This window comes from Sus scrofa, chromosome 10 (assembly GCF_054392235.1).
Source record: "Sus scrofa isolate SSC_HxYL_T2T_F1_AM1 chromosome 10, Sscrofa_HxYL_maternal_Yorkshire_Landrace_v2.0, whole genome shotgun sequence".
Classification (NCBI taxonomy): domain Eukaryota; kingdom Metazoa; phylum Chordata; class Mammalia; order Artiodactyla; family Suidae; genus Sus; species Sus scrofa.
The window spans coordinates 16,697,029-16,709,751 of NC_139392.1; the positions used below are offsets into that span (position 1 = coordinate 16,697,029).

General features: G+C 40.4%; 1 long non-coding RNA gene across 1 annotated transcript; it reads right to left on the reverse strand.

The window, feature by feature from the left end:
• Positions 1 to 5,901: 5,901 nt before the first annotated feature.
• Positions 5,902 to 10,819, reverse strand: LOC146398830 (uncharacterized). Its single transcript, XR_014818246.1, has 2 exons — positions 10,491 to 10,819; positions 5,902 to 8,549 (listed from the first exon to the last, which is right to left on the reverse strand). It is a non-coding gene; the product is annotated as an uncharacterized LOC146398830 (long non-coding RNA).
• Between the last annotated feature and the right edge of the window lie 1,904 nt (positions 10,820 to 12,723).

Genomic DNA, 12,723 nt, shown 5'->3' on the forward strand with positions numbered 1-12,723 from the left:
ATCCTCTTTAGACATGGTCCCCAGAGCTGCCCATTCTCTCCTGTAAAAGATAACAAGAAAAGTTACTTTCTTTTCTTAAAGAAAAATGAGAATTTGATTTAATTTAAACCTAAATATGAACAAATCTCAATTATTACTAAAAAGAATGATTCTACTATAAACAAAAGGTTCAAAATTTCATTGCAATAAGCATGTACTGATTTACTAAATTAGATATGCCACCTATAAACTAAACCTACTGTCGTAAACTACAATTTAACTGCACTGCTGATAATTTCCAGACCAGCAGAAGGGTATCAAAGTTTTATGTTTCTTATATCACAGTTTAGTCTAACTAAATAAAATGCTTACTAAATTCTTTTTTGTCACAACTATGCACACATCCCAAAAGGGGAATCAATTACTATATTGCAAATGGCTGTTTCAATATTATTTAGAGAATCATATGTTCATAATCATATGAGTAAACATCTTCCACAATATTAAATATCTCCAAGCCAAAGACAGATACACATCCAAAGACTCCAGAAGCTGCAAGCAAAAACGTTTAGATCTTATTCTAAAGCTAAGGAGCCAGCTATTGACATGTTAACCAATTCACTTTGTACTCTTTCAACATTACTCTCATTAAATTCATTATACAATAAAACAGTATTACCTCCTGTCATTCCCCAACACATCAAAGAATCCAACCTCAGGACAAGTATCTGGATTATATGGACCCATAAGAACCTGCTTATGCAGTGCCACAAGCTTCAGTTTTTCTTCGTAAGTTGGATGAAAGGCTTTGCCATCTTTTTCTGTAAGAATAATAAAAAGAAAACAATTAGCACTGACAAAACATATAATTTTAGGCATTATATGTTGCAATTTTGCTATAAGGTATGTCACAAATTGTGAGATAGAAAGATATATATACATACATATATATAAACACTATTATAGTGAGATTTTTATTTCAAGTACTAAATTTTGATAGTCAATGGAGTTCCCGTAGTGGTGCAGCAGAAACTGAATCCAACTAGGGACCATGAGGGTGTGGGTTTGATCCCTGCCCTTGCTCAGTGGGTTAAAGATCTAGCGTTGCCATTGAGCTGTGGTGTAGGTTGCAGATGCGGCTCAGATGTGGCTGTGGTAAAGGCCGGCAGCTGTAGCTCCAACTGGATCCCTACCCTGGGAACTTACATATGCCGTGGGTGTGGCCTTAAAAAATAAATAAATAAATAAAAATAACAGTCAAAGCCAACAGAGAAACACTTTAAGAGTTTGTATTGTGGCTCAGAGGAAACAAATCTGACTAGCGTCCATGAGGACGCAGGTTTAATTCCTGGCCTTGCTCAGTGTGTTAAGGATCTGGCGTTGCTGTGAGCTTTGGTGTAGGTCACAGATGCAGCTCGGATCTGGTGTTGCTGTTGCTGTGGGGTAGGCCAGCAGCTAGAGCTCCAATTCAACTCCTAGCCCTGGGAACCTTCCTATGCCTCAAGCGCAGCCCTAAAAAGACAAAAAAGAAAGGAAGGAAGGAAGACTTTATGATGAATTAATTTTTTAAACAAAATCAAGTACTAATTTTTTTTTTTGCCACACCTGCAGCATACAGAGGTCCCCAGGGCAGGGATCAAATCCAAGCTACAGCTGTGACCTATGCCACAGCTTCAGCCACGCCAGATCTTTAACCCACTGTGCCACACCAGGAACTCCGCCAAGTACTAATATTTATGGTAAAACTACTACAGAGAGTAAATCAACTATAGTTTAAAAAAAAAACTACTACAGCGAAATCAATCCGTCAAGCTACAGTCAGGCACACACGTGCTAGTGTGCCACCTGACATTTATTACAACTAAGAAAAATGTTCAACAATTATTTTTCAAATAGTTTAAAATACTTCCTAGCTGTAGGACCATTTAACTTAGCCTGTTCATCAATAAAGTGAAGAGACCCCTGCCACCTCAGAGGTAACAGGAGAGTATTAATGGGAATAACTGTTAGATCCTTTTCCCTCCTTCATATGGTTGGCTGTGGCAGGTTTCCCATGGGTAATTACAAGTGAAGCCAGTTTGACCTGTAAAGTCTAAACTACCACCACCAACAAAAGTCGTAGTAGGAAACTGGGTGTGGGTAAAATGGGAAATCCTTACAGAATAGTTCTACTTCTTTGATAAACGGCAGTATTAGTTACTGGTTGATTTTAATGATAATAAGAGACTACTAAATTTCAAAACAAACAAAAAAGAAGGTAGAAAGTAGCATATGTTGCCTACATATTTTATCCACATACATAACGGTCACCAAAATAAAATCAATGATGATCAGAGAAGAGCATGACTTAAAAAAATATAAACAGGAAACTCAAGAGAATGAAAAAAAATAGAAGCTGACAATAAGCATCCCAAGAATTCGACCTCACTAATCAAGGAAATGGAAACTGAAACCATTAGATACTAAGATGCTCTCTGCCACCACATCTGTCAAAAAAGTTAGATAACATCAAGAGATGGTAGGAAGGAGACAAAGAGGTACCTCCTCTATACACTAATGTTGAAAGTATAAACTGTTAAGTTATCTTGGAGGGGAAATGGGCAATATATTTCAAAATTATAAATGTCAATGTCCTATGGTCCAATAATGCCAATTCTCATCATCTACCCTTGAAATGCATTTCCGAACACAGAGAAGGAGGTGGATATAGAGATATTTATTGCAGCACTGTTTTGCTACTGTTAACTTAAAAGTTCATCAATAAGGGCACAGCTAAATAATATGGTGTATTCAGCCTATGGTATAAATGAAGCAAAGTAAAGGAAATACTGTTAAGTGAAAAATACAAGCTGCAAGAAATTATATACAATCATGGCACAAAATATATATATATCCTTAATTCTAAGTACTTCTCCTCACCCATACTTTAACGTCTCTAAAATCAGATTAGCTTTTATAGTCTATGGTATCTCACAGGTATAACTGGCAGTTTTTCTTTCTTAATAGTATGTAAGATAACAGTAAGTCAGAATTGATGAAATACAGCACGTAAACACAGCCACATAGATAATCTATGGGTACATTTACATGAATGTTAAATGCAAAGAAAAAGATCTAGAAGAAGTCACACTAAAGAGGAATGAGCAAGTGGGAGAGGGCTAAGATTAGGAGGTGGTGATTGGATAATTTAAAACTAGAAGCATTTTAATCTTTCAAAGGAAAATATGTGGAAGAACAAACTGAACTGCTAAGAGGTATTGCCTCTGGAGAAGTGACTGGCAAAAAAGGGTGGAAACTAATGAGAATTATGTATGTGTACTCCTATATATCTGAATTTTTTTTCAACAAGAACAAACATGTAATACTTGAAAAAAATAAAGACAAAACTGTGGCACTGACCTTATTAATAAAAACTGAAACAAGTCAGAAACCTGTGGACCTGCCATCTGTCTTTGCTACTGAGCAAACAATACTAAACAATTCGCACCATGAACAGGAACTTCCTCTAAAGCTTTTAGAACAAGATTATCACAGGTCTAGGGAGTTCTTGTTGTGGCACAGCAGAAACAAAGCTGACTAGTAGCCATGAGGAGGCAGATTTGATGCCTGGCCTTGCTCAATGGGTTAAGAGTCCGGCCTTGTAGTGAGCTTCGGTATAGGTCGCAGATGTAACTTAGATCTTGCATGGCTGTGGCTGTGGTATAGACTGGCAGCTGTAGCTCCATTGTGACCCCTAGCCCAGGAACCTCCATGTGCCACGGATGAGGTCCTAAAAAGTAAATAAATAAATAAATAAATAAATAAATAAAATATATATTGTTTACAACCATGTAAAAATGAGTCATTACACATATAGATCTTTCTTTTAAAAATTAAGATTTTTCGTACAAAATTAGCTAGTCAACTCTGTATTCTAAGGTGTTAGGTTGTTAAAAAATGTATAACAATAGTGGCAACTTTTAACCAAAAAAGTCTTTCTCCAATTTCCTTTTTTTTTGGTCTTTTCTAGGGCCGTATCCAAGGCATATGGAGGTTCCCAGGCTAGGGGTCTAATCAGAGCTGTAGCCGCCAGCTAACACCACAGCCACAACAACAAGGGTTCCTAGCTGTGTTTGCAACCTACACCACAGCTCAAGGCAACACTGGATCCTTAACCCACTGAGCGAGGACAGGGATCGAACCCGCATCCTCATGATTCCTAGTCGGATTGGTTAACCACTGCCCCACAACAGGAACTCCCTCCAATTTCATTTTAAAAAATTTTTCTTCCTTTCTCCAATTGTAAAGGTCCCCATGACCTTTACCATCTATCTTAAATTTATAAATATTTTGTTTTATTTTATTTGCTTTTTAGGGCCGCATCCGGGGAATATGGAGGTTCCCAGGCTAGGGATCCAATCAGAGCTACAGCTGTGGACTACACCACAGCCACCGAAATACAGGATCTGAGCCGCATCTGCAACCTACACCACAGCTCACAGCAACACCAGATCCTGAACCCACTGAGCGAGTCCAGGGGCTGAACCTGCAACCTCATGGTTCCTAGTCAGATTCATTTCCACTGTGCCACGATGGGAACGCCACATCTCCTCCTTTAATTCAAACATTCAGTAGTGCAGAATAGAAGCAGGGGACCATAAGAAAACGTAAGTAAACAAGGAAACTGGACCCATTATTTAGCAAGGTGTTAGTCTAACCTTGACCCTGAAAGGTGACTCATCAACAAAGGGAGGGGAGTTTCTGGATCTCTGGATGTCATTTTAACATCCGCTATTCTTATGCCTGACAGAATTATGACTATACTGCCAATCCATTAAGGATTTTTCAAGAGGAATATGTTTTTAAGTGTTAGTTCTGGTCAAGCAATCAAATCCACTTGCTCACTGCCATGAATATCAGCGCTAAGCACAGGCTTTATTCACATGTATCCTCTCAAAACCATGCCCAACAAATCTCTCCAAAGAGGAAACTGACTGCACAGGTGGATTTCTGTGAGAAGGAGCAGTCTCATGAATCTGACTGGCATTTCCATAGAATCTTTTATTGTGTCTGTGCTCTTTAGGGCCACACTCAAGGCTCATGGAAGTTCCCAGGCTAGGGGTCGAATCAGAGCTACAGCTGCCAGCCTACACTACAGCCACAGCCACAGCCACACAGGATCTGAGATGCGTCTGCGACCTACACCATAGATCACAGCAACGCCGGATCCTTAACCCACTAAATGAGGCTAGGGATCGAACCTGCATCCTCATGGATACCAGTCAGATTTGTTTCCCCTGTGCCACAACTGGAACTCCAATCCACAGAATCTTTTACATGTCTGCTAGTTTTAAGAACTGCTCCATAATCTTTTCTTTAAATTCTATTACTGAATCTTCAAGTTAAGCATTATTCTAGTTGCTTAACTTGAATGGCTCAAAAATATCTCAAAAAACAAAACACACAAAAAAACTAAAAGAAAAAACTAAAAATAAAGAAAAGGAAACATACTAAAATATTAATACTAATAATTATTTTGGAAAGATTGGATTACAGATTTTTTTTGGGGGGGGGGGCGCACCTGTGGTATACGGAAGTTCCCAAGCCAGGGGTCAATCCAAGCTGCAGCTTCAACCTCCACCACAGCTGAGGCAACGTGGGATCCTTAACCCACTGCCCTGGGCTGGGGATTGAACCCAAGCCTCAGCATCGACCTGAGCTGCTAGAGACTGCACCAGATTCTTAACCTACTGTGTCACAGCAGAAACTTCTGAATTACAGATTTTCTTTTCCTTTCTTTCTTTCCTTTTTTTTTTTTTGGCTGTGCCTGAGACATGCAGAAGTTTCCAGGCCAGGAGTCAACCCCAAGCCATTACAGCAACCTGAGCCACAGCAGTGACAACACTGGATCCTTAACCTGCTGAGCCATCAGAGAACTTCTAATTTTTTTCTTTATTCATTATTTTTACTCTCTCAGATTTCTAACACACATATGTACTCTTTTTTTTGGGGGGGGGGCACGCTTGCAGTATGTGGAAGTTCCTGGGTCAGGGACTGAACCTACACCACAGCAGCCAACCCAAGCCACTGTGATGACAACGTGGGATCCTTAACCCGCTGCATCATAAGAAAACTCCTCCCATATGAATATGCACTTTTATATCAAACACAAATATGCTTTTTAAAATTTTTTAACAAACTTCTTTTTAGGCCACATCTGTGGCATATGGAAGTTACCAGGCTAGGGGTCAGAGTTACAACTTCCGGCCTACACCACAGCCACAGCAATGCTGGATCCTTATCCCACTGAGCAAGACCAGGGATCGAATGAACCCACATCCTCATGGATACTAGTTGGATTCTTAACCTGCTGAGCCACAACAGGAACTCCATAGCAAACATTTTTTAAAAAGCCAGGCAACTTATCTTTCAGCCTTTGGGGTGATGTTAGATCAATTATTCTCTCCTGAGGAAGATACAAAAGCCAGGAGGAGTGGGCTAAGAATCTCAACCATCTTTAGTATAGGAGAGTCCATACCGTGTTGATGCTTCAAATGTCACAGAAACAGAAAATGAAAACCTCTCAGAATCAATATCATTACCCAGACTATTAAAGCATTACAAAAAGCTATTTCTCTTTTCCTCTTCAGATGGCTCTGGTTCACACATCACAAGGATTTGTTTTCCTGGGTTAGAGATGGTTCCAAGGTAATGTGAGGAAGCTATCGGGAAAGACATTATTACTACCATAACTGCATGCACAGAAAAGGCCTTACTGAAACTCAAAAATCTTTAGCCAAACCATATTCCTAAAGGAAAGCCATTTCAGTCCTGCCAGAAAAGGAACAGAGGCATCATTCTAGGTCCCTGTACTTACTGAGTTAACTATTACAGTTATTTTATTCCATTAACTTGGAATACCACTTTCTATGGCAACCAAAAAGACAAACATAAATCATGCTTGGAAAGAAGCTGCAGAGCTATTTCTAGGTGCACGTGTGTGAAAAGGCATCACTGAGAAATAGAAAATGACTACTTCTACTACCTGGAGAAGTGTGACTATAAAGCCAGCTACTTCCAATCAACTGAACTGAAAGGGATCACTTCTGGCATCTGTTCAGCAACAATTACATTAAAAAGTTCATTTTCTATAAAACTGAAGACCAAAAACTCAGGTTAAAAATCTTTTACCCCTGCCCCCCAAATCTATTTTACCTAAAGGAGACAGACTAAAGCAGGGATCAGCAAACTTGACCAACTCAGCCTACAGTTGTTTTTTTTAAGGCTTGTGAGCTAAGAATGGTTTTTATCTTTTTTAAGAACTGTAAAACAATAAGCAGAAATAGATGAAAAACAGAGAATATGAACAGAGACTACATATGGTCCATAAGCCTAAAATATTTACTATCCGGCCCTTTACTGAATTGCTGACCCTAGACTAGAGAAAGAAGTAAATACAAAAGCCAAATGATTTCCAGATATTAAAAAAATTCAATAAAAAGGCTAGACAACAATTAAACTCCCCACTAAACATGGTGAACTGAACACACATAATTACATCTGATCCTCGATGAAATTCCACTAAAAGGAAAAAGGAAGCCAATTTAGAGGACCCTAGAAAGGCTCAGGAATTGAAGGCACCATCTTTAAAAGCTGGAATCTAGCTAAAAATTGGTTTAAAGTCTATCTAGGAAGCAGGTACCCCACCTCCCACTAAGCAGGCAGATGGCTACCTTGCTGCTACATTAGTAGAGGTGGATGCATACACTAGGGAACACATCACAGATGCTCCAGCTAGGAGGACACCAGCCTGAGACTGAACTTCAGGACTGAGGAGGGCAATGCAATGAAAGTGACCCTAGTGAATGATAAACAACTTCGCCCACCCTCCCTTCTCCTCTCTAGATCCTAAATGCTGGCAACTGGGTTCAGACATCCCAGGCAGGAGACAGGAGTACTTTCATGAAAAACTGGCCCCAAATAAAAAACTGCACATACTGATTTGAAAGATACTGACATTGAGGGTTCCGGATGAAACTTCTGCCTCACCAGCTACAATAAAACCTTGTACTCAGGTTACAATTAGATGTCCAGTGCCTTATCCATTAGCAAGAATGAATAGCCAAGGATCACCAGACATCTGAGAAAGCTCCTAACATGGGGAAAAAATGTCTAAAAGAAATTTTATAACAGGAAAAAAAGAAGTCCAGAAGAATATAACCCAGCATTGTCACTGCTACAGCCCCAGGTTGCTGCTGTGGTACAGGTTTGATCCCTGGCCCAAAAACTTCATGCTGTGGACAAGCCCCCCAAAAAAAGTTTACCTGAGGACAAAAAAGACAAATGATAATTACCTCTAAACAACAGACAAAGAGTGTACATAAGAACCAAAATATATGGAGTTCCTGTCATGGCACAGTGGTTAACGAATCCAACTAGGAACCATGAGGTTCGGGTTCGGTCCCTGCCCTTGCTCAGTGGGTTAAGGATCTGGCGTTGCTGTGAGCTGTGGTGTGGGTTACAGATGTGGCTCAGATCCTGCTTTGCTGTGGTTGTGGTGTAGGCCGGCAGCTGTAGCTCCGATTAGACCCCTAGCCTGGGAACCTCCATATGCCATCATGGGAGCGGCCCTAGAAAAGGCAAGGAAAAAAAAAAAGAACCAAAATATAATCTAAGTGTGTGATCTGTCTCAGCTATGAATAACACAAATAGAAACAACCGACACTGATTTAATCACAAAATGTGATATCATAAAATCAGGAGTTTGGGAAGGAGGAAGAGGGAGGCATACACATGTAAGTTACTTTTCTTCTTCTTCTTTTTAATTAAAGCAGCAGGAAAATGGAGACAAATACCAGAAGAAACAGTTAAAATAATGGAAAGTCGCTCTGCCTCAGGGGAGAGGGTATTGGGAGAGAAGGGATGGCTATTTTTCAGTGTAAATTGTATAATCCAACTTGACCTTTTAAATTGCCTTGGTTTCCACTTTGATAAAAAAAGTAAAACGAGTAAATATTTACATCCTAAACCCTAGAATCCACATCCCTGTGAATATGTTAGGTCACGTGAAAAAGGCGAAATGAGATGGCAGACAGAATTAAGGTTGCAGCTGACCTTATCCTGGACTACCCACGTGGGCCCAATGTGATCACGAAGACTACTTAAAAATGAAAAGGGAGATAAAAGAGTCAGAAGGGGATCTGAAGATATTTTGCCACTAGCTTTGAAGGCAGAGGAAGGGGGCACAAGCCAAAGAATGAAGGTGGCTTCCTGAAGCTGGAAAAGGCAAGCAACAGATTCTCTCCCAGAGCCTCTGGAAGGAACATAGCTCTGCTGACACCTTGATTTTAATCCAATGAGACCAATTTTGAACTTCGGACCTCCAGAACTATAAAACAGTATGTGCTGTTTTGGGGTGTTTTTTGCTTTTTTTTCCCCCATGGCCTGTGGCATGTGGAAGTTCCCGGGCCAGGGATCAAACCCGTACCACAGCAATGACCTTAGCCACAGCAGTGATGATGCCAAGTCCTTAACCCACTAGGCTAATAGGGAACTCCCAGTACCTGCTGTTTTAAGTCACTATGTGGTAATTTGTTACAGAAAGAATAGGAAAGTAATACAATGTATAAAACACATTTTCCCAAGTAAATATAGAAATGTCTTCTAGATTACATTCCTACTGAATTCAGAATTACAGTTCTAATAAAACAGCATAATCTGATAACAATGTTATAATCAGTTACCAACCCAAGGCCCTGAAAGATTACCCTTCCACCCAAAATTAATTATACAAAAGGTTATTAGTCTCACATGTCAATTGCTAGCATAAGTTTACTGAGAAATTTTTCTCTTCTCTCTAGAGGTAAAGATAAAGGAATGTAATAAATTATTTCAATGTTCCTTGTAGCCCTTACTTGATGAAATGAAAGTCAGTAAAATCTATGGATTGGAAAAGATATTAAAGATAGATGACTGGGAGTTCCCGTCGTGGCACAGTGGTTAACGAATCCGACTGGGAACCATGAGGTTGCGGATTCGGTCCCTGCCCTTGCTCAGTGGGTTAACGATCCGGCGTTGCCGTGAGCTGTGGTGTAGGTTGCAGACGCGGCTCGGATCCCGGGTTGCTGTGGCTCTGGTGTAGGCCGGTGGCTACAGCTCCGATTCGACCCCTAGCCTGGGAACCTCCATATGCCACAGGAGCGGCCCTAAAAATGGCAAAAAGACCAAAAAAAAAAAAAAAAAAAAAGATAGATGACTGAATTGTACAAGTTCAAATCCTCTCTACATATCCACTTGGTCTACAATAATTTGTTAACACACTATAAAAAAGATGCAAACTGGGAGATCCTGTCGTGGCTCAGTGGTTAACAAATCCGACTAGGAACCATGAGGTTGTGGGTTTGATCCCTGGCTTTGCTCAGTGGGTTAACGATCCGGTGTTGCCATGAGCTGGGGTGTAGGTTACAGACGTGGCTCAGATCCCACGTTGCTGTGGCTCTGGCGTAGGCTGGCAGCTACAGCTCCGATTTGACCCCTATCCTGGGAATCTCCATATGCCGCTTGAGAGGCCCCAGAAAAGACAAAAAGACAAAAAAAAAAAAAAAAAAAATGTAAACTGTAACATCAATAACCTAAAATGTGAGAGTGAAGTATAGAGTTTCTGTATGCTATGGGAGTTATCAGCTTAACTTAGTATAACTATAAAATATTTTATGTAAGCCTCATGGTAACAACAAAGAAAAAACCTGAAGTAGATACATAAAAGAGTAAGATAAAGAAATCAAAGCAAACTCACTCCATAATTGCTAAGGTATGCCTGAACACTTTCTGTTGATGGGGATTCATCGTCCCAGTCTATTCCATGTTTGATAGCTATGATTTTTAGCTCGATTCTGAGTAGATCTCTCTCAATTCTATTCCCAGGGTCTATTTCTAGTCCTCAGCAATAAATAAAACATATCTAACAAATAAGACCTCAAAAAAAGCCTCAAAATACCGTATATCACATTTGCCCCGAGTTCTCTATTTTCTAGGCTGAGTATCCCCAGCTTATTCACTCGTACATACCTCCTAAAGATCTGTGTTTAAACTTCAGCTCTGCTATTTACTAAGTATTTAACATGGAAACAGATAACCTTTCTGAGCCTCAGTTTTGCTATCAATAAAATGAAGATAGTAACTTCTCCTCAGGTTTCTTGCAAGGGTTAGAAACAACGTGTTTCAATGTCTTGGTACAGGGCCTGGAGCAGACACTAAACAGCAGTCATTATGATAATGATGGCAGAGACCTCAATTCCCACACTAGACATGCTGTTCTCTTCTGAAGGAGCTCCACTTTGTCTTTAACCCTAAAGGATGATGCCTCAAACTGCGAGCAGCATCCAGAGACTGTCTGTGTGGAAGACCAGCAGGACCATCTATCCCTTCTAGATATGTATTTCCACAAAAACAGCCTAAGCTCAAATCTGTTTTCTTGGAGTTCCCGTCGTGGCGCAGTGGTTAGCGAATCCGACTGGGAACCATGAGGTTGCGGGTTCGGTCCCTGCCCTTGCTCAGTGGGTTAACGATCCGGCGTTGCCGTGAGCTGTGGTGTAGGTTGCAGACGCGGCTCGGATCCCGGGTTGCTGTGGCTCTGGTGTAGGCCGGTGGCTACAGCTCCGATTCGACCCCTAGCCTGGGAACCTCCATATGCCGTGGGAGCGGCCCAAAGAAATAGCAAAAAAAAGATCAAAAAAAAAAAAAAAATCTGTTTTCTTTCACGGCCCTCTCACAATGTTGCCTAGCAGAAAATACACTTTGAATAAAACCCATTTTTTAGAAGTATTAAAATCAAGACCACATCTCTCCATGTTCAACTGAGAAAAAATGGACTGATAAACTCCTATACTACTTGTAAAAAAGTATAATACAATGCAGTATTTCTGAGTTAAGGAATAGAAAACTCTGGAAACTGCACAGCCTGTACAAAGTGCTTAATAAATGTTGATTTTCTCCCCCATTAATTCAACACACTCCATAATAAATTCTTGGTAATCTCTCCTCCTCAATAACATAAGCAGTCACAGAATATCCACTGCTAGGTTCTCTGGTAAGCGCTTATTTATAGAGGAGTTTCCATGGTGGCTCAGTGGAAACAAACCCAACTAGTATTCACAAGGATGTCGGGTTGATCTCTGGCCTCGCTCAGTGGGTTAGGGATCCAGCACTGCCGTGAGCTGTGGTGTAGGTCACAGAAGCAGCTCAGATCTAATGCTGCTGTGGCGTAGGCCGGCAGCTATAGCTCTGATTCGGCCCCTCGCCTGGGAAGCTCCATATGCTGCAGGTGTGGCTCTTTAAAAAAAAAAAAAAATTATACACACACGCACATATATAATTTATAACTCTTAGAACAATTCAGGTAAAGGAAGGCAGAGTTTAAACAACTGAGTGGCAGAACTAGGAAAAAGTACCCCAAGTAGTAGAGTACTGGAGTAGTGGAGAAGTAAACTCTGAGTTTGGAGTAGAACTTCAGAGCTCACCTTCCTAAATACTGAGCCAGAGTAGCTCTCATTTTAGCTGATAAAAGCAAACATTATCTCCTTCTGGGTATTGGTTACCAAAGTGTATTCACTTTCTAAAAATTCTCCAAGGATCACTTATTTGTATACTTTTCTGCATGTGCGGTAAATAAAGGGGAGGCCTCAGACACATGTTAAAATCACTTACATTAAAATATACATATATAAGAGTTCCCACTGTGGCTCAGCAGATTAAGAACCCAATGGT